This window comes from Macaca fascicularis, chromosome 2, assembly GCF_037993035.2.
Source record: "Macaca fascicularis isolate 582-1 chromosome 2, T2T-MFA8v1.1".
Classification (NCBI taxonomy): domain Eukaryota; kingdom Metazoa; phylum Chordata; class Mammalia; order Primates; family Cercopithecidae; genus Macaca; species Macaca fascicularis.
Window position 1 is genome coordinate 13,759,637 of NC_088376.1, and position 25,877 is coordinate 13,785,513.

Sequence of the window (25,877 nt, forward strand, 5' to 3'; positions counted from 1 at the left end):
TCAGTCAGCTTGTGGTATATATTGCTAGGCCTGACACTTACCCTTCAGGGAAGTGTGCTCCCCTGTGGCCCAGGGCAGGTCCAGAAAGGCCATCCAGGAATCAAGGCCTGGAAATGGGGACACCAAGAGCTTGATGCTCTACCCCACTGTGGCTGAGTGGTACCTAAGGTACAAGACAAAGCCTCCTTTACTTTATACTCTGCCTTCCTCAATTAAAAGGAGTCTTTCCCTATAGACAACTCAGCTAGGAATGTGCTGAGTCAGACCTGAAGCCAGCATATCTAAGTCTTACCCATAGCCTAGGGTATGTATTACCTGGGTATAAGTGCTGGTTATTCAGGGTTAAAGTGCTCTTTAGTCAGCAAATGATGAATCCTGCCATGACTGGCTACTTCCCTTAAAGGCAGTGGGTTCCCTTCCAGCCCAGGGTGTGTCTAGAAATGTCATCCAGGAGCTAGGAGCTGGAATGGGGAACTTTAAGGCTCTTCCCAGTGCTCTATTGTACTGTGACTGAGCTAGTATTCAAGATACAACACAAAGTACTCTTTACTCTTCCCTCTTCTCTCCTCAAGAAGGAAGAAGTCAGTTTTTTTGCTGCGAGCTCTGCTGCCTGGTATTGGAGGAGGGGTGGTGCAAGCACTCTCTTAACTGCCCCAGCTAGTGTCTCATTAGGATGTGTGCGCCCAACATCCACTGTCTTCGTACCCAGCACAGTGCTAATTGTAGTCCATGGGACCTACACTGCCTTCCAAGTTTGTTTAGAACCCCAGAGCACTTTAGCCCATGGTGGTGAGGCTTGCTGGAGCTCAAGTTCTGACTGCTGGGATTGGCAGTTCCACTCTGGCTAGGGCTGGTCTAAATCCTCTCTCCATGGGTGGACATCAACTGAGTTCAGGCTGGGTTTGCTTTCCACTGTGACAGGGCAGTAAGGAGTTGAATGCACTCTCACAGGCACTGAGATTTCCCTTCCTCAAATACACAGATTCTCCATGCCACATAGTCATAGTGGTGGGGATGGAAGAGGGGTAGCATTAGTGATTCAAAATTGTTTTTTCTATCCTCTTCAGTGCTTCTTTCAGTGATATGAAGAAGTTAATACCAGGTACTGTGATTGCTCACCTGAGTTTTGGTTCTTATGAAAGTGCTTTTTTATGTAGATGGTTGTTAAATCTGGTGTTCCTGCAGGGGGGATGATCAATGGAGGCTTCTATTTGGCCATCTTGCTCAGCCTCTCCCATCTGTTGAAATAATTTAAAGTGAACTAAATAAATAGAAAGATATTCCATAATCATGCATCAGATGGCAAAATACCCCAAATTAACATATACATTCAATGCAAATCTATTACAATCCCAGCAGCCTTCTTTGCAGGAAAGACAAGCTAATTCTAAATTCATTTTGAAATTTAAGAGATCCAAAATAGCCAAAATAATGTTGAAAAAAGAACAAAGTTGGAAGACTCATACTTTCTGATGTTAAAACATACTACAACCCCGTAGTAATTAAGAAAGCGTAGTGCTGGCATAAGAATAGACATATAGATTAATGATATAGAAGTCAGAGCCCAGAGATAAACCTTATTTTTACATTAAATTGATTTTCAGGAAGATCGTCATGAATCTTTCAACAAATAGTGCTGGGAAACTATATTCACATTCAAAACAATGAACTGAACTCCTACTCCACATCAAACAAAAAAAATTAACTCATGATCATTGATCTAAATGTAAAGCCAAAACTCTAAAGCTCTCAGAAGAAAATACAGGAGAAAACCTTTGTGACTCTTAGTTAGGCATACACTTTTATAAAACAGAATAAAGTCAAGCAACAATTTTAAAAAATAGGTAAACTAGACTTCATCAAAATTAAAAATATTTGTTTCAAATGATACATCAAAAAGTAAAAAGATAAATCATAGAATGATGAAAATAGTTGTAAATTATATATGTGATGAGTCTTGTATCTACTATATAAGAATATTACAACTCAATAATAAAAAGACAATTTAAAAATGTCAAAGGATTTGAATAAACATTTCTCCAAAGCAGATACATAGATGGCCAATAGACAAATGAAAATGTGCTCAATATTATTGACCATCAGGAAACTAATCATACTGTAGCATTTTAATTTACATTTATCTTATCTGAAGCATAAGGAAAGTCATAACCTCTTGACTCTTCCTGAGAGTCATGAGATCCCCCATCCCAATCCCTAGCTCCTGGATGACATTTCTAGACACACCCTGGGACAGAAGGGAACCCGCTGCCTTGAAAGGAAGGAACTAGTCCTGGCAGTGTTCATCATGTGCCGACTAAAGAGCACTCGGACCTTAAGCATAAAGTAAATGTAAATTAAAATGCTACAGCTTTAAAAATATGAGGTTAGGGTTCTCATATATTAGCCCCACCTTTCCTTTAATGTTTTAGGATAGAACTAATGCTCTATTCTTGTTAGGAGAAAGTATACTTACACATTTGATGCTTTTTTAAATTTAAGGCTAACAATTAAACACACACACACACACTCCACATCATTAGAGAAAAATTTTACAAAAATCAACTCAAGGTGGAGAATTAAAGAAACAAAAACATCTGTTATGATGGTATAAGTCCAAATATATCTGTGGTTGTAATTCATATAAATGAATTAAAATCACCAAATAAAAATTAGGGGTTTTCATATTATAAAACAAGTAAAACCTAATAAATGATAGAAACAATAAACCAATGGGCCAGAGTAGTACTAAGTCAAGAGATATGCTACTTCCTGGAGAAACATCTGTAAGAAATCTAAGAGAAGAGTTTAAAATACAGTAATGAAGAAGATACATCATATAAATCAGGCATCCCCAACCCTGGGAGCATGGACTGGTACCTGTCCATGGCCTGTTAGGTACCAGGCAGCACAGCAGGAGGTGAGCAGCTGATGAGAGAGCGTGACCACCTGGCTCCGCCTCTCAGCTCAGCAGGGCATTAGGTTATCATAGGAGTGCAAACTCTGTTGTGAACCATGCATGCGAAGGATCTAGGTGGTGTGCTCCTTATGAGAACCTAATGCCTGATGATCTGAGGTAGAACAGTTTCATCCTGAAACTATCCCCACCTCCCACAATGCCCCATCCCCCATCCATAAAAAATATTGATGTCTAAGAAACCAGTCCCTGGTGCCAAAAAGGTTGGGGACCACTGCTGCACAGAGGGAAAGAAAGTGAATAGAAATAAAGAGCATAACTTTCTGAAAATAGATGAATAAAATCAGATATGTTTGAATATATTTCTATGTATGAAAAATCATTTAGAGATAGTTACAAAATGTCATTAGAGCAAACTTGAATAAAAGAATAAATATATTTTGTGGATGGCAGTACAATGTGATAAAACATAAAATTTCTAAATGTTAAATAATATATTATCTCAATATTATTCCATTCAAAATTACATAGGGGTTTTCATGAAACTTAACAAACTCCACCTAAAATTCACAGGCAAGAAAAGCATCAAGAATAACTAAGATATCACATGATCTCACTCATGTGTGCAATCTAAAAAAGGTTGATCTTGGCCGGGCGTGGTGGCTCATGCCTGTAATCCCAGCAGTTTAGGAGGCCGAGGTGGGTGGATCACCTGAGGTCAGGAGTTCAAGGCTAACATGGCGAAACTCCATCTCTATTAAAAATACAAAATTAGCCAGGCATCATGACGGGTGCCTGTAGTCCCAGCTTCACGGGAGGCCGAGGCAAGAGAATTGCTTGAACTCAGGAGGTAGAGGTTGCAGTGAGCCAAGATCGTGCTATTGCACTCCAGCCTGGGCGACAGAGGGGAGGCTCTGTCTCAATCAATCAACCAATCAGTTGCTCTTATAAAGGTTGAGAGTAAAACTGTGATTACCACAGCCTGAGAAGGGTAGAGAGGAGGGGAGCATTATTAGAGGTTGCTCAACAGGTACAATATTAGATAACTAGATAGGAGGATGACTACAGCCAACAATAATGCATTGTATGTTTCAAATAGCTAGAGGAGAGGATTTTGAATGTCCTTACAGCAAAAAAATAAAATAAGGTGATGAGTATGCTCATTACCATGACTTGATGATTACACAGTGTATGCATGGATCAAAACGACATATTGTACCCCATAAATACGTATTATTCAATTATTATGTGTTAAGAGAATAATAACTAAGATGTATTTGAAGAAGGATAAGGCAGGGGGCAACTTGTTATCCCAGCTATAAAACGTTTTTGCAAAGTTTTGCAAAGTATAATAAAAATCCAGAATAATGAAAGCACAAAAATAAATAGATTGGTGGAATAGAACAGAAAATCCAAACTAAGTCCTGTGATTAACTAGACAGATGAGAACTGACTTTACAAATTATGGATAAAGTATATACTCTTCAGTATATTGTGCTTACATAATTCTACATCCACAGTAAAAAAAAGTAAAATACTCCATGCAGTACAAGGAATTAAATTACAGAGAAATTAAATTTCTCATAATTTAGAAGTTTAAAACTTTCAGAAGGGAATATAGGACAATATGAGCTTGACATCCTGTAGGGATATTTTAACAAAACACAGAAAGTAATCATAAAGAAATAAAATAGTACAATTAATCTCAATTAAATTATTTTTTTGAATGATATGAAACACCATAAAGCAACTGAAATGGAAAGTCACTGATTGTGGCTATTCACGAATAAAAGACAAATGTTTATTCTAGTATAAACCCTTTTGGAGCCAGCTGAGCTGGTTAGAAATTGTGCATTTATTACTTAAAACTGAGCTTGAGCAAGTAGCTCAATTTTTTAGTACTTCAGTTTTCTTATCTGTAAAATGGAATTATTACCTACCTTAAAAGGTTGAGACAATTTACTGCACTCATATATCTAAAATGCTCAGAAAGTACCAGGAACAAAGCTCAATAAGGGTTAGCTATTACTGTTATTATCCAGAATATATAAATTCCTACCGATCAATTAGAAAAATATAAGCAATCTCAGTTTTAATATAGACAAAATGACAAATACACATACGAATACACTCAACCCTCCATAATCAGATGCATAGAAGGTGAAAGAACACTGAATTCCAAGTTCACAAGTCTTTGATTGAATTAAAACATCAGGCCTGAAAATACCAAGTGCAGGATCATAATTTATAAAATATAGAACTCTGATATATTGGCAGAAGAAGTGTAAATTGACACAATATCTTTGGAGATCACTCTCAGAACATGTAATAAAGTTGGAAATGTGCAATAACCCACAAATTCCACATCTATAGCCACAACTTAGAAAAACTCATCATTTACAAATTGGACTTGAGACCACCAAACTGTCCATCAGTGAAAGAACAGATAAATAAATTTTGAAATATTTACATAATGGATTTCTAAGCCATGGTGAACATGAATATGGTAAATCAATTTTGAAGACAGTTTGGCAGTTTCTTACAAAACTAAATATAGTCTTACCGTAAAATTCAGAAATCATGCTCACTGGTATTTACCCAAAAGATTTGAACTTGTATTGATACAAACACCTGTACACGAATATTTACAACAGCTTTATTTGTAATTGCCAAAATTTGTAAACAACCAAGATGTCCTTCAGGAGGTGAATGGATATACTGTGTGCATTCAGAAAATGAAATATTATGCAGCACCAAAAAGAAATGAGCTATCAAGCTGTGAAAAGACATGGATAAACCTTAAATGCATGTTACTAAGTGAAAGAAGCCAGTTGTAAAAACCTACATCCTATGGTATTTCCACTATACGACATTCTGGAAAAGACAAAACAATAGAGGCAGGAAAAGGACCAATGGTTGCCGGGGATTTGAAGCAGAAGAGGAAGAGATACACAGGTTCAGTATAAGGGATGTTTATGTCACTGAAACTATTCTTTATGATACTGTAATGGTGGATGCATAACATTATGCACTTGTCAAAACCATAGAACTGCAGATCACAAAGAATGCATCTAATATAATTCTTCACAAAGAATGAAACTAAAGTCTAATGAATCCACTAGACTTTAGTTAATAATAATGTATTAACACTGGTTCATCAATTGTAAAAAATGTACCACTCTGGTGCAGGATTCTGATGAAAAGGCTTATGAGAACCTAGTTTCTGTTCAATTTGACTGTGAAGTTAAAACAGCTATAAAAAATATTTAAAGGGAAAAAATAATAATAGAATATCTAGAACTCATGTATGGATTTGAATAATTCTGAAAATGAAAGTGAAAATAAACTGCAGAAATCTACATTAGAGTAAAATTAAAAATCCACATTACAGTAAAATTAATATAGTATTAGAAAAATGGAAAATATGCTATTTGTTGTTTTAATGTATACTTATTAAGTGTAATAATATAAAATCATGCAAGGCCTAAAGAAGTATCAGGTTTCAAGATGATAGTTTTTTCTGAGTGGTAGTTAGGGGTCTTCAATTAAAATATGTAATATTTTCATTCTTCAAAAAAATCGGAAGGATAGAATCATAAAATATTCCTTAAATATAAGACAATGAAAGTTGGAATTCTCAAATTGTGCCTGACACAAGTTGGCCCCTTATTAAATGTTCTTGCATGATTCTTGTTCTGGTTCTATTTTTTTCAGGTCATGCTTCCTCTCTCTGAGGCCTCTCTGCCTAAGAAAAAGTGAAAAGTTGGTTTAATGGAAGCAACAGGGGCCTTGGAGGCAGGCAATCTGGACTTGAACATCAGGTCTGCCACCGACTGTCTCCATACCCTTGAGCAAGCCACTTAATCCCACAAGTCATTCTAAGATGAGAAGTTTGAATCAGGTCACGGGCAACGTTCCTTCTGTCTTTAATAGTCTATAGCTCTGAGCTAAAACAGTTGTACAAGTGAGCTTAGGGGTTCCCCATTTTAGTAGGTTACTATCATTCAAAGAACACTGACTACCTTTCAAAATAGTTCCTATAACCTATACAGCACCTTGTGGTATTCTCTACAACAAATTAAACATCTCTGTATTTCAGGTTGGTGCTGTGGGCAAGATGAGGCATCTGCATTGGCATGGGAATCAACATGTGTGAGGAGTGTGCTGTGTCCACTGAACATGATCAGTTGAGTGATAGACCCACACCATCCACTACAAGCACCAACATCCCCCCTCCTCTTTATCTATTTTTTCTTTTTAGCTCTTCACATCATCGAATATATCATCTTGTTAGGTTTTTATCGGTTTTTCTCTTAGTTTTCTATGTACTTGGGGAGCATATAATGACAAAAATACCCCCTTTCCATGGAGTTTACATTATTCTACAATCAGGCATAGCACATGCTCATTAAATATTTGTCAAAGGAATGATTAAGTGAACATATTTGTAGCCAACTTCAAATTAAGAGAGGTCCCAAGTCCATCTGCATTTTAAAGAACGCTTTAACTTCTATCCATGACCTCTGCCCTGCTCTTATCATCCCATCAGCAAAATTTCAATTCTTGCTAAATTGTATTCTCAAAACGTCATGTATATAACTTTTATGGCATTTATCACATCCTGCATTACATTATATGTCAGGCCTCTGAGCCCAAGCCAAGCCATCGCATCCCCTGTGACTTACACGTAACTGAAGAATCACAAAAGAAGTGAAAATGCCCTGCCTCGCCTTAACCGATGACATTCCACCACAAAAGAAGTGAAAATGCCCTGCCCTTGCCTTAAGTGATGACATTACCTTGTGAAACTCCTTTTCCTGGCTCATCCTGCCTCTAAAAGCTCCCCCACTTAGCACCTTGTGACCCCCACTCCTGCCCGCCAGAGAACAACCCTCCTTTGACTGTAATTTTCCTTTACCTACCCAAATCCTACAAAACAGCCCCACCCTTATCTCCCTTTGCTGACTCTCTTTTTGGACTCAGCCCGCCTGCACCCAGGTGATTAAAAAGCTTTATTGCTCACACAAAGCCTGTTTGGTGGTCTCTTCACACAGATGCGCATGACATTTTGGTGGTGTGACACAGATCGGGGGACCTCCCGTGGGAGATCAATCACCTGCCCTCCTGCTTTGTTCCGTGAGAAAGATCCACCTATGACCTCTGGTCCTCAGACCAACCAGCCCAAGGAATATCTCACCAATTTTAAATCAGGTAAGCGGCCCCTTTTTACTCTCTTCTCCAACCTCTCTCACTATCCCTCAACCTCTTTCAATCTTGGTGCCACCCTTCAATCTTCTTAATCTCAATTCCTTTCATTTTCTGGTAGAGACAAAGGAGACACGTTTTATCCGTGGACGAAAAACGCCGGCACCGGTCACAGACTAGGGAAGGCAGCCTTCCCTTGGTGTTTAATCATTGCAGGAACGCCTCTCTGGTTACTCACCCATGTTTCAGAGGTGTCTGACCATGCTGCAGGGATGCCTGCCTTGGTCCTTCACCCTTAGTGGCAAACCCTGCTTTTCTGGGGGAGGGGCAAGCACCCCGACCCCCTTCTCTCCCTGTCTCTACCCCTTCTCTGCTTTTCTGGGGGAGGGGCAAGAACCCTGACCTGTTATTTTTGCACCCCAATCCCTTACTTCCACACTCCAACCCATTTCCCACTTTTCTGGAGGGCAAGAACCCCAGAACTCCTTCTCTCCGTGTCTCTACTCTCTCTTTTCTCTCAGCTTGCCTCCTTCACTATGGGCAACCTTCCACCCTCCATTCCTCCTCCTTCTCCCTTAGCCTGTGTTCTCAAGAACTCAAAACCTCTTCAACTCACACCAGACCTAAACCTAAATGCCTTATTTTCTTCTACAATGCCGCTTGACCCCAATACAAACTCGACCGTAGTTCCAAATAGCCAGAAAACGGCACTTTCGATTTTTCCATCCTACAAGATCTAAATAATTCTTGTTGTAAAATGGACAAACGGTCTGAGGTGCCTGACGTCCAGGCATTCTTTTACACATCGGTCCCTCCCTAGTCTCTGTTCCCAATGCAACTCGTCCCAAATCTTCCTTCTTTCCCTCCCGCCTGTCCCCTCAGTCCCAACCCCAAGCACTGCTGAGTCTTTCCAGTCTTCCTTTTCTACAGACACATCTGACCTCTGTCCTCCTCGCCAGGCCGAGCTAGGTCCCAATTTTTCCTCAGCCTCTGCTCCCCCATCCTATAATCCTTTTATCACCTCCCCTCACACCCGGTCTGGCTCACAGTTTTGTTCCACAACTAGCCCTGCCCGACCTGTCCAGCAATTTCCTCTTAAAAAAGTGGCTAGAGCTAAAGGCTTAGTCAAGGTTAATGTTCCTTTTTCTTTATCCGACCTCTCCCAAATCAGTTAGCATTTAGGCTCTTTTTCATCAAATATGAAAAACCTAGCCCAGTTCATGATCCGTTTAGCAGCAACCCTGAGATGCTTTTCAGCCTAGACCCTGAAAGGTCAGAAGGCCATCTTATTCTCAATATGCATTGTATTTTATTACCCAATCTGCTCCCGACATTAAATAAAACTCCAAAAATTAAATTCCGGCCCTTAAACCCCACAACAGAACTTAATGAACCTCGCCTTCAAGGTGTACAATAATAGAGTAGAGGCAGCCAAGTAGCAACTTATTTCTGAGTTGCAATTCCTTGCCTCCACTGTGAGACAAACCCCAGCCACATCTCCAGCACACAACTCCAAACGCCTGAACCGCAGCTGCCAGGGGTTTCTCCAGAACCTCCTCCCCCAGGAGCTTACTACAAGTGCCGGAAATCTGGCCACTGGACCAAGGAATGCCCGCAGCCTGGGATTCCTCCTAAGCCATGTCCCATCTGTGCGGGACCCCACTGGAGATTGGACCGTCCAACTCAACCGACAGCCACTCCCAGAGCCCCTAGAGCTCTGGTCCAGGGCTCTGACTCCTTCCCAGATCTTCTTGGCTTAGTGGCTGAAGACTGACGCTGCCCCATTGGCTTGGAAGCCTCCTGGAACATCACAGATGCTTTGGGTAACTCTTACAGTGGAGGGTAAGTCTATCCCCTTCTTAATCAATATGGAGGCTACCCACTCCACATTACCTTCTTTTCAAGGGACTGTTTCCCTTGCCTCCATAACTGTTGTGGGTATTGACGACCAGGCTTCTAAACCTCTTAAAATTCCCCAAGTCTAGTGCCAACTTGGACAACATTCTTTTATGCACTCCTTTTTACTTATCCCCACCTGTCCAGTTCCCTTATTAGGTCAAGAAATTTTAACTAAATTATCTGCTTCCCTGACTATTCCTAGGCTACAGCCACACCTCATTGCTGCCTTTTCTCCCAGTTCAAAGCCTCCTTCACATCCTCCCCTCGTATCCCCCCACCTTAACCCACAGGTATAGGATACCTCTACTCCCTCCTTGGCGACTGATTGTGCACTCCTCACCATCTCATCACCCTTACCCCACTCAATGCCAATATCCCATCCCACAGCATGCTTCAAAAGGATTAAAGCCTGTTATCACTCGCCCGCTACAGCATGACCTTTTAAAGCCTGTAAACTCCCCTTACAATTCCCCCATTTTACCTATCCTAAAACCGGACAAGGCTTACAGGTTAGTTCAAGATTTGCACCTTATCAAACAAATTGTCTTCCTTATCCACCTGTGGTGCCAAACCCATATACTCTCCTATCCTCAATACCTCCCTCCACAACCCATTATTCTGCTCTGGATCTCAAACATACTTTTTTAACTATTCCTTTACACCCTTCATCCCAGCCTCTCTTTGCTTTCACTTGGACTGACCCTGACACCCATCAGGCTCAGCGTTTACCTAGGATCTACTGCCGCAAGGCCTCAAGGACAGCCCCATTACTTCAGTCAAGCCCAAATTTCTTCCTCATCTGTTAGCTATCTCGGCATAATTCTCATAAATACACACTTACTCTCCCTGCTGATCATGTCCGGCTAATCTCCCAAACCCCAATCCCTTCTACAAAACAACAACTCCTTTCCTTCCTAGGCATGGTTAGTGTGGTCAGAATTCTTACACAAGAGCCAGGACCACGTCCTATAGCCTTTCTGTCCAAACAACTTGACCTTACTGTTTTAGCCTAGTCCTCATGTCTGTCGTACAGCAGCTACCACTGCTTTAATACTGTTATAAAAATCACAAACTATGCTCAACTCTCTACAGTTCTCATAACTTGCAAAATCTATTTTCTTCCCCCAACCATCGCTCAAGACAATGCTTATGCTGATAAAGTAACTGAAAAGCAACCATCAAAAAGCATCAGATCCGATTGCTCAGGACAATGCTTATGCTGGTAAGTTAGCTAAAAAAGCAGCTAGCTTCCAACTTCTTTCCCACAGGGCAGTTTTCCTTCTTCACATCGGCCACTCCCACCTACTCCCCTGCTGAAACTTCCACCTGTCAATCTCTTCCCACACAAGGCAAATGGTTCTTAGACCAAGGAAAATATCTCCTTCCAGCCTCACAGGCCCATTTTATTCTGTCGTCATTTCATAACCTCTTCCACGTAGGTTACAAGCTGCTAGCCTGCCTCTTAGAACCTTTCCATCATGGAAATCCATCCTCAAGATCACTTCTCAGTGTTCCATCTGCTATTCTACTATTCCTCAGGAATTTCTCAGGCCCCCTCCCTTCCCTACACATCAAGCTCCAGGTTTTCCCCCCTGCCCAGGATGGCAAATTGACTTTACTCACATGCCTCCAGTCAGGAAACTAAAATACCTCTTGATCTAGGTAGACACTTTCACTGGATAGGTAGAGGCCTTTCCCACAGGGTCTGAGAAGGCCACCGCTGTCATTTCTTCTGTTATACCCAGACCGTTTGTTCCCCAAAGAAGACCACCAGAGTCCAGAGTCAAAGCCAAGCGGCAAGGATCTTTACTACAAGTTCGAACTTGGTCCCTCCCTTCCACAGCATACAAGAGGGCCTCGAACAATGCGAGTGCTTGCTTTTTATAGCCCGATGTAAACAAGATATGTAAAGTTACAGGGAACAAGGTAATTCTCTCGGTTACAGCATTACAATTGGTTAACATTATACATTTAGCATTCCTTATCGGAGATCTCCCAGGTGATGTTTTTCTGAAGTTTGAAAGAAATATGGAGGAATGTGTTTGTGCTGGGCTCAGGAAGTTGGGAGATATATGGGGGATGTGCCTCATTCCTTTCACTTCCCTTCTGTCAGACATAATTCCTCAGTTTGGCCTTCCCACCTCTATACAGTCTGATATGGGACCAGCCTTTACTAGTCAAATCACCCAAGCAGTTTCTCAGGCTCTTGGTATTCAGTGAAACCTTTATATCCTTTACCATCCTCAATGTTCAGGAAAGGTAGAATGGACTAATGGTCTTTTAAAAACACACCTCACTGTTTTGATTTAATTTGGCAGCAACTGTTTTGATTTAATTTAATGTAACTTAATTTAGGAGAGCTAAGTAATTAAACATGAGGCCAAAGTACATAAGAAAGTGGCAGTCTTTTATTGCAAATATGCATACACTCTCGGACGAGGTTCTCTGGTCCTCAGGTGTGGGGGGCCAGGGAAGTCGTGCCGGCGCTCTCGGGTGATGTTCTCTGGTCCACGAACGTGGGGGGCCGAAGAAGTCACACCGGCTCCGGCCGGCGGTGGACTTTTATGCCTGGGAGCTGGAAGGGGAGGAGTTCGGGGTGTGTGTGTAGGAGTGGCTTCTTGAATTTCGGTGTCCTCGGCTTGACGTCATTCTGCGCATGCTCAGTTGATTTGGTTCTTTTCCCGGGCACGGGAAAATCTGTGAAGAAGAACCCGGAAACAACAGGGACTGCTCCATCTTGTTCACCTTCCTCCATCTTGTCCCTTTTCCTTCACCCAAACAGTCCAACCTCTTATTGATTATAAGAATTTAGGGCATCGTGGTCTGTCTGGCTGCTTCCTGCTGTTAAGGGGTGTAGTTAGGGTCTGAGGTTGGCAGTCGGGTTTAGGGGTGCAGGAGCATTTGGTTGAAGGTGACTCTGGTGATCTCTTGGACCTTGGCTCGGAAAAAATTTTATTAGAATGGGAGTAAGACATAACATAAGGCAGAGGATTAGTATGGGAATTAGGAATGGAAGCATCTGCTGTACTACAGGCGGTAGCCATACCGGTGGTCCGGGGGTTAAGGGGGCGTTAAATTGTTGAAGCTAGGGAAACCCTGATAATTAAGGGAAGAAAAACAGCCCGCTTTTGGATGTTATTGCTAGAGCTGAGCTGGGAAGCTAGTTCAGACAATTCTCCTTCGCTATATAGGGTTAAGCTAGGCACTAAAGATACCGGAACGCAAAGGGACTGGGTGATGGAGGTATGGTTAAGAGTTTTAGATAGAGTTTGGTTACACCAAAAGTAGCCTCCAACAGGGGCCGTCTGGGTCCTGCTGGGAGCTTATGTGCAATTACACCATGAAGAGTTTGGCGTAGAGTAGCAAAAAGGAATCTCTGTCTCACTCTGTCTCTCTTCATCTCTGTATCTCTTCATCTATCTCTCTCTGTCTCTCTTCATCTGTCTCTCCTCATCTCTGTCTCTATCTCTGTCTCTCTCCATCTGTCTCTCTCTTTGTCTCCATCTCCATGTCCGTCTCTGTCTCTCCACCTCCCGCTCATTAAGGCTGCTCCCCTCACCAACTCCCCTACCTCCTGGCTTCTCCCTATCTCTGACTCAACAGGGACTGAGTGCCACAGAGGCCCTTGGGGAGGTCTGGGCTTTCTACTGCCTTCTGGTTATAGCCTCTCCTTCCCTGTATCTGTCCTTCATCCTGGCCTAATGAGTCCACATTTTATTTAGGGAGAGGGCAGAGTGACAACCCTGGGTTGGGGGGGTGGGGGACAATCTGCAGTGCCCTGCATGACTGAGTGTATCTGGTTGTCTGTAGACCAGGTTTAGAATCTCCATACAAAGTTAGGATTAGTAGGAGTAACTAGGGGAATTAGAGTGAACCATAATAATGATGACAAAGGTGTAGAGGGTAAGTTCAACATTGCCGAAATCACAAAGGGCACCCTGCCAAGCTAGGTCTTCTATGAGAGTAAAAAGTTGGGAAACCTACTGGTTGGGGGATGGGTCGGGAAGGAGGGTGTCTATGGGGTTTATGAGGGAAAAGTCAGTTAAGTTAAGATGAAGAATGGTGAGGAAGCGGGAAAATTTGAGGAGGGTGTTGATCCTTGAGTAGAACCTGGCCACCTGGAGATAAGGGAAGGGGAATAGATGTTTTGAGTTAGGTTAAGATGTTTCATCCAAAGAGGGGGGTGGGACAAGAGGGCATGATGAGGAAAGAGTAGGCAAAACATGCATAGTCCAGGCAGTAACTTAGTATTAGGGTCTGGCAAGGGTTAGACGGTTTACCGTCTACCCCAACTACTGAGATAGTGGATGGCTGGCTAGGCTTCACCCAAACACTCACCAAACTCAGTCACCAACTTAAAAAGGACTGGACAATACTTTTACCACTTTCCCTTCTCAGAATTCAGGCCTGTCCTCAAAATGCTACAGGTTCCAGCCCATTCGAGCTCCTGTGTGGACACTCCTTTTCATTAGGTCGCAGTCTCATTCCAGACACCAGACCAACTTGGACTGCACCCCAAAAAACTTGTCATCCCTACTATCTTCTGTCTAGTCATACTCCTATTCACCGTTCTCAACTACTCATAAATGCCCTGCTCATGTTTACACTGCTAGTTTACACTGTTTCTCCAAGCCATCACAGCTGATATCTCCTAGTGCTATCCCAAACCGCCACTCTAAATTCCCTCTTAAAGTAAATAAATAATCTTTGCCAGCAAGGCTATGCTGAGCCTCCTTAAGCACTCTATAATTAGATGCCCTAGGTCCTCCCAATTCTTAGTCCTTTAATACCTGCTTTCTCTCCTTCTCTTATTCAGACCTTGTGTCTTCCGTTTAGTTTTTCAATTCATACAAAACCGCATCCAGGCCATCACCAATATGACAAATGCTTCTTCTAACAACCCCACACTATCACCCCTTCAGCTTAATCTCTCCCACTCTGGGTTCCCACGCTGCCCCTAATCCCGCTTGAAGCAGTACTGAGAAACGTTGCCCATTCTCTCTCTCTCCACACCACCCCCTAACACTTAAACACTTTTATTTTTCTTATTAATATAAGAAGGCAGGAAAGTCAGGCCTCTGATCCCAAGCCAAGCCATTGCATCCCCTGTGACTTGTGGGTATACGCCCAGATGGCCTGAAGTAACTGAAGAATCACAAAAGAAGTGAAAATGCCCTGCCCCCGCCTTAACTGATGACATTCTACCACAAAAGAAGTGAAAATGGCCAGTCCTTGCCTTAAGCGATGACATTACCTTGTGAAAGTCCTTTTCCTGGCTCATCCTGGCTCAAAAAGCTCCCCCACTGAGCACCCTGTGACCTCCACTTCTGCCCGCCAGAGAACAACCCCCCTTTGACTGTAATTTTCCTTTACCTACCCAAATCCTATAAAACGGACCCACCCTATCTCCCTTCCCTGACTCTTTTCGGACTCAGCGCCCCTGCACCCAGGTGATTAGAAAGCTTTATTGCTCACACAAAGCCTGTTTGGTGGTCTCTTCACACGGATGCGCATGACATTATAGTTGTGTCATCTTTTCTGTAGTGGAGACTAAGTGGAACTGGGCCTAAGTAATCTTATTTTCTAGCCAGCCTATACGTCACAATATATGTTTTTAACTATGGTATTGCAATTGGCATCCTGTCCTTCCTCACTCTTTCTGCCTTTCTCTCCGTGTCTCTTTTCTCTCTTCTCACATGCACTCAAAATTAATCTGTATATTCAGATGTAGCAGAAAGGTTTTGAAATGACAAAGTGTTAATATTTATCTGGTAAAATCATCACTTCAAAACATCCAAGAAATTATGGAAAAAAATTATAAATATTAAATGGGAGTGAGAAGCTACAAGAGTAATAGAATTTGATGCTAAAATAGAACAAAGAGATCAATAGAGTAGAAAATTCAGAAATAGACTCAAATACATATGGAGAATTTAACGTACATTTAAAGATTTGTTGCAAATTAGTAGTATCTGTGAGTAATACTTGGATTCATTCATTTTCACAGGTTTATAATATTTAATTTTATGGCTACACCATATTAAACTACTTTTGTGCATATGGACATTTAGATTTCTTCTATTTTTAAATAATGCTTTAAAAAAATCATCAAACTTGTCTCATAGTACATAAACAGAGCTTAATAAGTGATGTTCCTAGAAATGGAATTGCTGTGTCATATGATGCATTCCTATGTGCCATAGGGTATGCAAAAATTTAAATGCATTAGATATTGTCAAATTACATCCTCATATTGCTTTTCAAAATTTATTACATGCAAATAAAAATCACACTGACCAAAACTGTATATATAAAATATCAAAACTAAAGATGACACACAGGTAAACATGTTTATGGCAAAATGAGGATGGTGTTTTAAACTGTAAGTGAAAACTCAGAACCCATCAAAGAATAGTGCATGTAATTAAATTTACATTACTAATAATAGAATAAATTAAAAACCAGATATTATTTGCAGCATAGAAGTCTAATTGACTATTCTAATAACTTATGAATAAAAAAGAAAATGCAATAAAAATGGTAAAAGAACAGAACTACCATTCAACCCAGAAATCCTGTTACTCCGTATATACCCAAAGAAATATAAATTCGTCTACCGTAGACACATGCGCTCGTGTGTTCATTGCAACACTATTCACTATATCAAAGACATGGAAGCAACCTAAATACCCATCAGCAATAAACTAGATAAGGAAAATGTGGTACATGCACACCACCATGAGATACTATGCAGCCATAAGCAAAAAACAAGATCTCGTTCTTTGCAGGAACAAGGATGGAGCTGGAGACCATTATCCTAAGCAAACTAACACGGGAAGAGAAAACCAAATACCACATGTTCTCACTTATAAGTGGGAACTAAATAATGAGAACACATGGACAGAAAGGGAGGAACAATAGACACTGGGGCCTAATTGAGGGAGAAGGGTGGGAGAAGAGACAGAATCAGAAAAAATCACTATCGAGTCCTATGCTGGGTGATGAAATAATTTCTACCCCACACCTCTGTGATACAAGTTTACCTATATAACAAACCTACCCATGTAGCCCTGAACCTAAAATGAAAGTTTAAAAAATCGTAAAGTTTAAAAAATCGTAAAAGGTAATCTATGTAAAATTAAATCATTCAACAAATACCCATAAAATGTGCAACCCTATGCAAAATTAATTAAAACAACAGATACCATTTTCATCTGTTAGGTTGGCAAAGGGTAAAAGTTGAATTGTAGACATTGTTGGTGATGAAAATGGTAAAAGGTTCTCATGACTTGTTTCTAATGAGATTAAGAACTTGTATTTCTCAAATGTTTATTATGTGATAAGCAGGGTCCAAAGTACATTATTATGTGAATTTCTTATATAATCATAACACACCCCTGAGGTAATTATTAGTGCCACTTTACCAATGAGGAAAATGAGGCATAGAAAAGTAACTTTTCTATCAGATAGGATGAGAAAGAGCCAGGATCTGTAATGGAGCTATCAAATCTATGCTTTTAGTGTATGTGTAAACATATTTGTGAGTATGCATATAATATATATATATAAAAAACACATATTCTTGCATATACCTATTTTCATATATATCATATACATATTTATATGCAAATATATGTATTTATAACATATGTATATATATCAAATATATTGTGTAAATACAAACATTGATGTACATTCTCTTATGTGTTATTTAGACAGTGCTCAGAGCCATACACAATAACTTGTTGACTTTTGTAATTTCTGTGGATTGGGAATAGAGTGTTTAGAATGGAGAAAAAGACTGTTATTAACATTTTAGTACTTATAATAGGCATGTATTACTTTCTAAAAGTTATTTATAAAAGCCTGATGCATTTAATAACATAATAAGGAGAATATATAGCTGAGAAAACATAAGCCTAGATAGAATTTCAGTTACCAAAGACAATTATTTTTTACATTTTAATGCATATTCTCATATATTGAACAAAATTTAAACAATTTAAACATAGATATATCTTTAAAAGCTATATGTATATATTTATATCTACATATATCTAAACATATATGCATATATGCTTACCTATGGAACATTTCTAATGTGAATATGATTTATATATAAATAGATCACATTTGTGTATATAAATTCTTATGGTTACTGCTTTATGACCTATCCTAATTTATTTAATCAGCGAGTGAATGCGTGGACATTCAGGTTGTTGAAATTCCCTTTCAACAGTTAAGACTATTTCACCTCTACAACATAAAACAATACAGAGTAATGACAGCTACACATAAATAAGTTAAAAATGAAAGGGAAACCTCTACAAATAAGACAAAAGTAATTTAAAACTGAGAAAGTATTAACCAATTATCCCAGGGGTTACTCAATTTCAGTTGTTAGAAAATATGGCCTCGGAACCAGCAAGGTGTAAATGACTCTCTTAGTCCTATCAGTTCCCCGAAGCATTTCCCTTTGGGGGAGGAAGAGGGGAGAGGAAGGAGGAAAGAAGGAAGAAAAAAGAAGATCCAAAAATGGGCAAGCAGAAAGAAAACACTGTGTAAACTTAAATTGTAAAGGTACTTTTTACAACTTTTCATGCACATATTGCTTCACCTCAAAATTGCAACGGAAAATTTCTTAATAGAACTGGAACTAATTTCCTCTTCTCTCCTTTCAAAGTTCAGGAAGAAGATGGACGGGCATCCAGTATTACACCTGGAGTTCAGTATTAAGCTTAGTGAAGCTCAGTGCCTTTACAGAGTTCAGCAGCCTACTAAGAAAAAAAGCTCTAGTTTCGTAAACTCCTTAAGTTTAGGACTAGTGGAAGCGCTAAGAAGAAGCACTGTTTTCTTTTTTCTCCCACGAAATAATCAGAGCGTCACTCTTTAGAACCTTATCCAAGAGAACCCCAGATAACCCAAGGCCTTTTATCTTTCATCCTATCCTAATACTGCTCTCGATTTCTATCACAAATCGGAAATAGCATACAGACATTTTGGATATGCTTCGGGGAACTGCTAGGGCTAAGAGGCTCATTTTCACCTTGCTGGTTCCAAGGCTGTATTTTCTAACAACTGAAATTAAGTAACACACGGGAAATTTTGGACTTTTCCACAAAGCCGTATTTGGGGCAAGTCAAAGAACACCATTTAAATTATTTCAGCAACTTTAATCTTACTTTTCAAATTCTGATTGATTTTTACAGAGTTATGAGGTCCACACGCATCAGGAAACATGAGTTCTGTAAAAACAGTGTTTTCTGTAAAAACACTACCACATCTCTCTGGACATTAATTTTCTCTTATTCAGATGATAGAAAGCCCTGTCATAGACTAAAACATGTGTTATTGTTACTGCATTAGCAAAACACGTGTCAAAGAGACATTCTGATTATCTTTGGGAGAAAGAATAACTGTAAGACACAAAAAGATCAAATACTAAGAAGAGACTTGTGTGAGTTTTGATAACAGAAGCACTAGATTATTTGAACTGATTTTCTCATTGCAGACAATTTAAAAAGCGGACCAATAACATCTCCTTGAAGACATCTAAGCACTTTCACATGGTAGTGAGGAATTGCTCACTTTAGATGGGGGCCTGACTTCCCTTTGAGGGCATTTGTTAGTTTTGAAAGAGGCAATTTAAACAGTAAAATTGTGATTATGAAGAGTATTGAGAGGCCTTCTGGGGTACAGAAAATATTACGTTATATTGAACTCTGTCATGATACATGAATGTTTAAAATAGAATAATTCATTAATAGATATACGTATGTTTTATGCATTTTTCTCTTTGTGCTATAGTGTAAAATAAAATATATTTTTAGAAAATTCTCTGGTATTTCTTTGATAAGAACCTCTTCAAGGCAATTAAGTTCCATGGGAGAGAGAATAGGAACTAATTAGCTTCTGTGTTAAGCTGAGAAACTGAGAAAATGCCAAGTGAGCTACCAACCAATCTCCCTCCTCCAAACTTTTGGGGTCATGAAGATTGAGTTCTTCAAAAGGTAATTTTGTTTGTTTTTTGTTTTCTTTTTTGAAAAAGATGATGATAGTTTAGCATCAATTATTTAAAAGTAGAGATAGTGGAACTCTAAAGGGGGAACTTGAAAGAAGGGAAACTAGGGTTGAATTCAATAGTGCAGTAGGAAAACCATAGTTAACACCAATTTATTATATACTTCAAAATAGTTAGAAGAGATTTGTAATGTTTCCATCACAAAGAAAAGATCAATGTTTTAAGTGATGAAAATCCTAATTACCCTGATTTTATCATTACACATTGTATACAGGTGTTAAATATTATTTGTACCCCCAAAATATGTACAACTATTGTAAACCAATAAAAAATTTAAATAAATATAAGATAATTTTGTCTTTTCATTTGTCCTAAGAAAGAAGATGATGTTTTGCCATCAGGTATGCAAGAGTAGAGGTAGCGGAACCCGAAAGGGAGAAGTTAGGAAAAAGGAAACTAGGCTGGATTTTGCATCTGCAGAGGAATAATGCCTGAACTCATCACCATTCTGTCTCTACATCAGATTGAGCTAGGCCAGAAATTGCCAAAATGGGCACTGTGCCGTATTCCAGCTCCTGGAATAGAAGATCCAGCCAGCACCAATCCAGATGCAGACTGCTTTGGCCAGTTGCCAATCTGTTATTATTCCACAATCTCTGTGCCTGGTCATCTGGGCCACATTCTTAGAGGGGGCCTCATTCATTCCAAATTTCAGAACTGCCTTTTGTTAGTTCTCCTAGCTGTCATGGAGACTTGAGTTTTAAACTCTGAAGATAGACAATACATCCTGATGGACCCTAAGTTGGGGATTTGCAGGTGAAAGGAGATGAAAGAGGACTGGACATCCCTAACATTGTAGGGATGAACTAGCTGCTGTCCAAGTTCTCTTATTTTTTATAACTTTATGATTCTGGCTGCTTCCTATCACCTTTCCTTCCTTATCATCACTTCTTTTTCTTCTCAATGTTTTTTAACCTTGTGTGAGGTTAAAGTTGGAGATACTCAAAACTGATTGTGCTGATTCATTAACATAGATTTGGGATTTTACCATACTTCAGTTTTTTACTCTAAAGGTTAGGGACCTCTTGCCAGAAATACTCAGAAGGCCAACTTCATCCTTGTGAAGTCAATTTAACAAGCTCACTTCGTTCCTCAATCAAATGATCTATTTTCATGTGCTAAACTTTCCAAATAAGAAAACCTACTTACTGAACTGTAATGACCAGAGATGGATTATTTGTGGTTTTAGTTAATTGAAGGTTAATCTTAAAAGTAGCAAATATTTTGGGGACTAGCGAGCATTCCATAATATTTGCTGCTGCAAGTAATTCTAAATTATCCAACTTCCTTGCCTTGATCAGGATTATACTCTGAATTGCATTGGTCTTTGATGATTAATGGTAACTTTATAAGTCAATCTGAGTTTAATGGTAACTGTGTAGTTACGGAAAATGAAGTTCAGCAAATATTCATCTTGAACCTGGTATGGCTCAAGCACTATGCTAGGCATTGTCACAATGATAAGCAATGCAAAGCTCCTTTCCTTACTGAAGGAGGGAAACATATATAAAATTAATAAAATGAAGTGGTAAGCATCTGCTATAATAGCTATGTGAAGAAATTGTTAAGAAAACCTAAAGAAAGGGGATATTGAGCCTTACTCTGTGTAGCTGTGCGGAAGTCATGGATCAGCCTCAAAGTTGGTTTCAATACATATTTATTAAAAGGGAAACTGATATTCTGATTGAATGAATACTATGAGACAACCATATTTTAATTAAAGGAGCACTGAATTAAGAGTCAAAACAACAGGGGCTGAGGTCTTTAGTTATATGACTTGGGGATAAATCAATTTTCCTGATGCTCAATTTTCTCTTGGGAAAACAAATAATAATGTGTAATGACCCAGAGTTGCTGTTAAAATAAGATTTAATAATGTTACTTGAAGCAATCTAGTAAATGAAAATAAACCTTGAAATATAAGTTGCTGTTTCATAAGTTTTAAGAAAGCATCTAATATCGATGTCCTCTAATCACATTCCTTTGGTTACTAAAATCCAGGTTAGAATTTAAGATTTCCTACTTGAGATTCTAATCTGAAAGAATCTGGCTTATCAAATTCTTATGTGTGAAATCAGAGCTATTAACTTCTAATTTATCGATAACATTTCTGTGGTTTTAAGCTGAACTCTTCTTTTTTGAAGGGGGTACATCTTCAGTTTCAACTGAAATATTCAGACAATACCAAGTTATTATGTTTTCCATCTTCTCTCAGTTCATGTACCAAAGCTTCTATCATTGATCAATTAACATAAAGACTCTAATTTGTTCCTGCCTTCCATATCCATGCCTTTAGAAGTGCCTCACCTCTTCCATTTATTCTGAGTATGACATGGAACTTGCTTTGGCCAATGAAGGGTACACTTGAAAGTCTCTTGTACATTATGGTTTGCCCTCTTTTCGGCAATTGGAACTCTGTGACCACCTTGTGAACAAGCCTGTACTGGTCTAATGAAAGATAAAAGAACCTACGAAGACAGGCCAATCATCCCAACCATCTTAACTGATGTCATTGAAAAGCAGTGGACTTTTTGAGCATATTTCTATTAACAAGTCCAGCAGAAATTAGATGTGCCCAGTCAAGACTGTAAGAACTGCCCAGGTGAGCCCACTCCTAATCACCAACCTACAGAATCACAAACTAAATAAACATTTGTCACGTTAAGCCACTATGTTTTGGATTTTTTGTTAGCCAGCAATTCCATAATTTTGCAGCTACTAATAGGAAGCAAAGAAATCCATTTTGAGTTACACTTCAGATCTCTTGATGGTCAGAAGGCATCTTAAGGATAGAAGAAGGAAGGAAGTAATTAGTATGCATAATTCCCAAACTGAATAAATAAAGCTTAGCAGATTATAAGTTTTTATTTTCCTTGTCTTTACATTAGCCTTCAGGCTGCCTTACCATTATGTTTTGCTCCGTTGATCTGTAGTTAGAGAAAGGAAATGAGCACTAGAATAAGCAAAGGATGCCAGCAGAGGAAGACACTTTGAAGTCTGTTCCTGGAGTACAACTTCTTTTGTCTTCGAACATTACTGTAGTTTGATCACCATCTAGATGAAAGCTAGTGTCACATATTCAAAGTTAACGTGTTAATCCCTGAGATAAACAACTATGTGGGAACCAAATTTCAAAGGAAACTGGTAGATTGATTGAATTGCCTTACCACCCTGTGTTTTTTTTCCAGCCCTCAAAAGTGAAATCTATCTGAAGAGTGATGTTTAACAACAACAAAGGAAGAATGAGGGGAAAAAGTCATTATAGTTTAAAAAATAGCAAACATTTATATATGTGAAATAGTACTCCTTAAACACTTTAGATTGACTGATTATATTTATGAATAAAGTGTTGTTTTTGTTTTGCAAATTGTACAGTGATTAAGAACGTAAAATTTGCTAGGGTGAGCAAGCAGCAGGTCAAAGCTTTCTTCTAATTGTCATTGTTCTGTTTTATTTCCTGAGTCCTCTTGTTTCTTATCTAATCTATTTGTATTTTGAATTTATGCAAATTCCTCTAGTATGGTAACAAATTGGCTCTATTTCTAGAAAAATCTTTCCCCTTGTTCTTTTTATCTTTTTTACCTGTGGGCCCCCTTTAAAAATTCTTTAATTCTAGAGAGATATTATGAAATCCATTTCAGATTGCTGAATCTGATATACTTTCTGGCACTTCTTCAGGTTAATGTTAAACACAATAAAATAAAAATAATTTAAAAGCATTAATTCCAAACTGTAAACTTAAAAATGTTTAGAATTATACATTTTGTGTTTTATATATATGAATAAAAAATATAAAATGAATATATAAAAAATAACTAATTCTTCTTAATGTGAGGGTTATTGTAGAAAATTTACAGATTTCTTGAAGGAATATTTTATGTATCTAAACTTATTTCCATTTGTATAACTAAATGAAACCATAGATGTACTATATCATATCTAATTGCCATCTTGTAGTAGGTGTGCAAATGTGAATGTCTGTGTATGAAACTGCAGGCACTCACATTACTATTAATAGATAAAAGAACACATGTGGTGACTCATGCCTGTAATCCCAAAGCTCTGGGAGACCAACTGCGGGAATCACTTGAACCCAAGAGTTTGAGATCAGCCTAGGCAACAAAGTGAGTCCTGGTCTCTACAAAAAATAAAAAAGTTAGCCAGGCATGGTGGTGAATGCTTGTAGTCCTAGCTACTTGGAAGGCTGAGGTGGGAGGGTCGCTTGAGCCCAGAATGTTGAGACTGCAGTGAGCTATAGTTGAGCCACTGCACTCCAGTCTCGGTGACAGAGCAAGACTCTATTTAAAAACAGAAAACAAACAAAAAAAAAACCTTTATGACACGATATAACTATAAGCTTAGAAAGAAAAGGCTAGGAATTTTGTTCACACCAACACAGCAAACAAATATTTACCTATGAAATGTTGAGTGTTAGCATATAAATGTTAAAGTTAAAAATAATGTTTCTTTCTAGTTACTCATCTTTAGAATATCCAGTATAAACTTACTTGAAACACTGATATTAACTCTTTGAAGAAGACTCTTATGAAACAATTACTACAGTAAACAAACTGAAACACTTCAAAATTATTTTGAAGTTATGATCCACAGGCAGTTGCAAAGATGGTTAAGAGGCTCTATGTACCTTCCCTTCATTTTACAAATAGTTCCATCTTATATAATTATACTAATATTAAAAACTAGGAATTTTACATTGGCATGTGTGTATAGTACTATGTCATTTTATATGTGTATATTCATGTAATCACCACCACAATCCAGATTCAGAACTGTCCCATCACCAACACCTCCCATATGTTCCCCTTTATAATCACACCCACGCCCACCTCCCCACCATCCTTAACTGCTGATAATCCCTAATCTCTTTTCCATCTCTGAAATTTTGTCATTTCAAGAATGTTATATAAAACAAACAATACAGTATGAGACCTTTTGAGATCTATTTGTTTTGTGTGTACCAAGAGTTTATTCCTTCATATTGCTAAGCAGTATTCCATGTTACAGATGGAACAGATGAGTGTTTGTTTAAACACTCACCTATTGAGGGATGTTTGTATTGTTTTCAGTTTGGGGCTATTAATACAGCTGATGTGAACAAACACTTATAAATATGCAAGCGTAAGTGTGTATTTCTTTGGCATAAATGCCCACAAGTGCAGTTGTGCTGGTCACATGGTGTTTGCATGTTTAGCTTTGTTATTGTGGTTATTGTCATTTTAATCTTCTTTATTGAAGTATAATTGTATGCCAAAAAGCTACACAGGTTTAATGTATATAATTTTATAAGTTTGGACATATGCAAATATGCACGATACCATCACCACAACCCAAGAAATAAACATATCCGTCATTTCCAAAAGTTTCCTTATGTTTGTATGTGTTTTATTTTTCTGCTGTTTAGTTTTATAAAAAACTTCCAAACTATTTTTCAGAGTAGCTGTTTCATTTTAAAAGACCACCAGAAATGTATGAATAATCCATTTCCTCAGCAACTTTCTTACATTTACTATTGTTACTACTCTTTTAGTTTTAATAAGTATATAGCAATATCTCATTATAGTTTGTTTGCATTTTCCTAATGGCTAGTGATGCTGAACATTTCTTCATGTGCTAATTTGCCATCCATATATCCCTAGAAGTTTATTGTTTCCTCATGCATTTGGCCCATTTTCTAGATGGATTGTTTTGTTTTTTTAATGTTGAGTTATTAGACTTCTTTATGTATTCTAGATACGAGTCCTTTATCAGATATCTGAA

The 25,877-nt window shown here is 38.7% G+C and overlaps 2 long non-coding RNA genes across 7 annotated transcripts in view; one reads left to right on the plus strand and one right to left on the minus strand.

Annotated features, from left to right (window-relative positions):
- The window catches only part of LOC123571918 (uncharacterized), a 798,252-nt gene that overhangs the window by 24,370 nt on the left and 748,005 nt on the right, over positions 1–25,877 (minus strand). For 5 of the 6 annotated variants that reach the window (XR_010584878.1, XR_006696245.2, XR_010584879.1 and 2 more), the window contains one exon: positions 1,120–1,238. This is a non-coding gene — a long non-coding RNA (uncharacterized lncRNA). Of the gene's footprint in view, positions 1–41; positions 164–1,119; positions 1,239–25,877 lie in introns of all 6 variants that reach the window. The other variant, XR_010584880.1, reaches the window with a different exon arrangement.
- On the plus strand, positions 7,011–25,464 carry LOC123571919 (uncharacterized). The gene is made up of 3 exons (XR_006696247.2): positions 7,011–7,100; positions 7,969–8,125; positions 23,288–25,464. It is a non-coding gene; the product is annotated as an uncharacterized lncRNA (long non-coding RNA).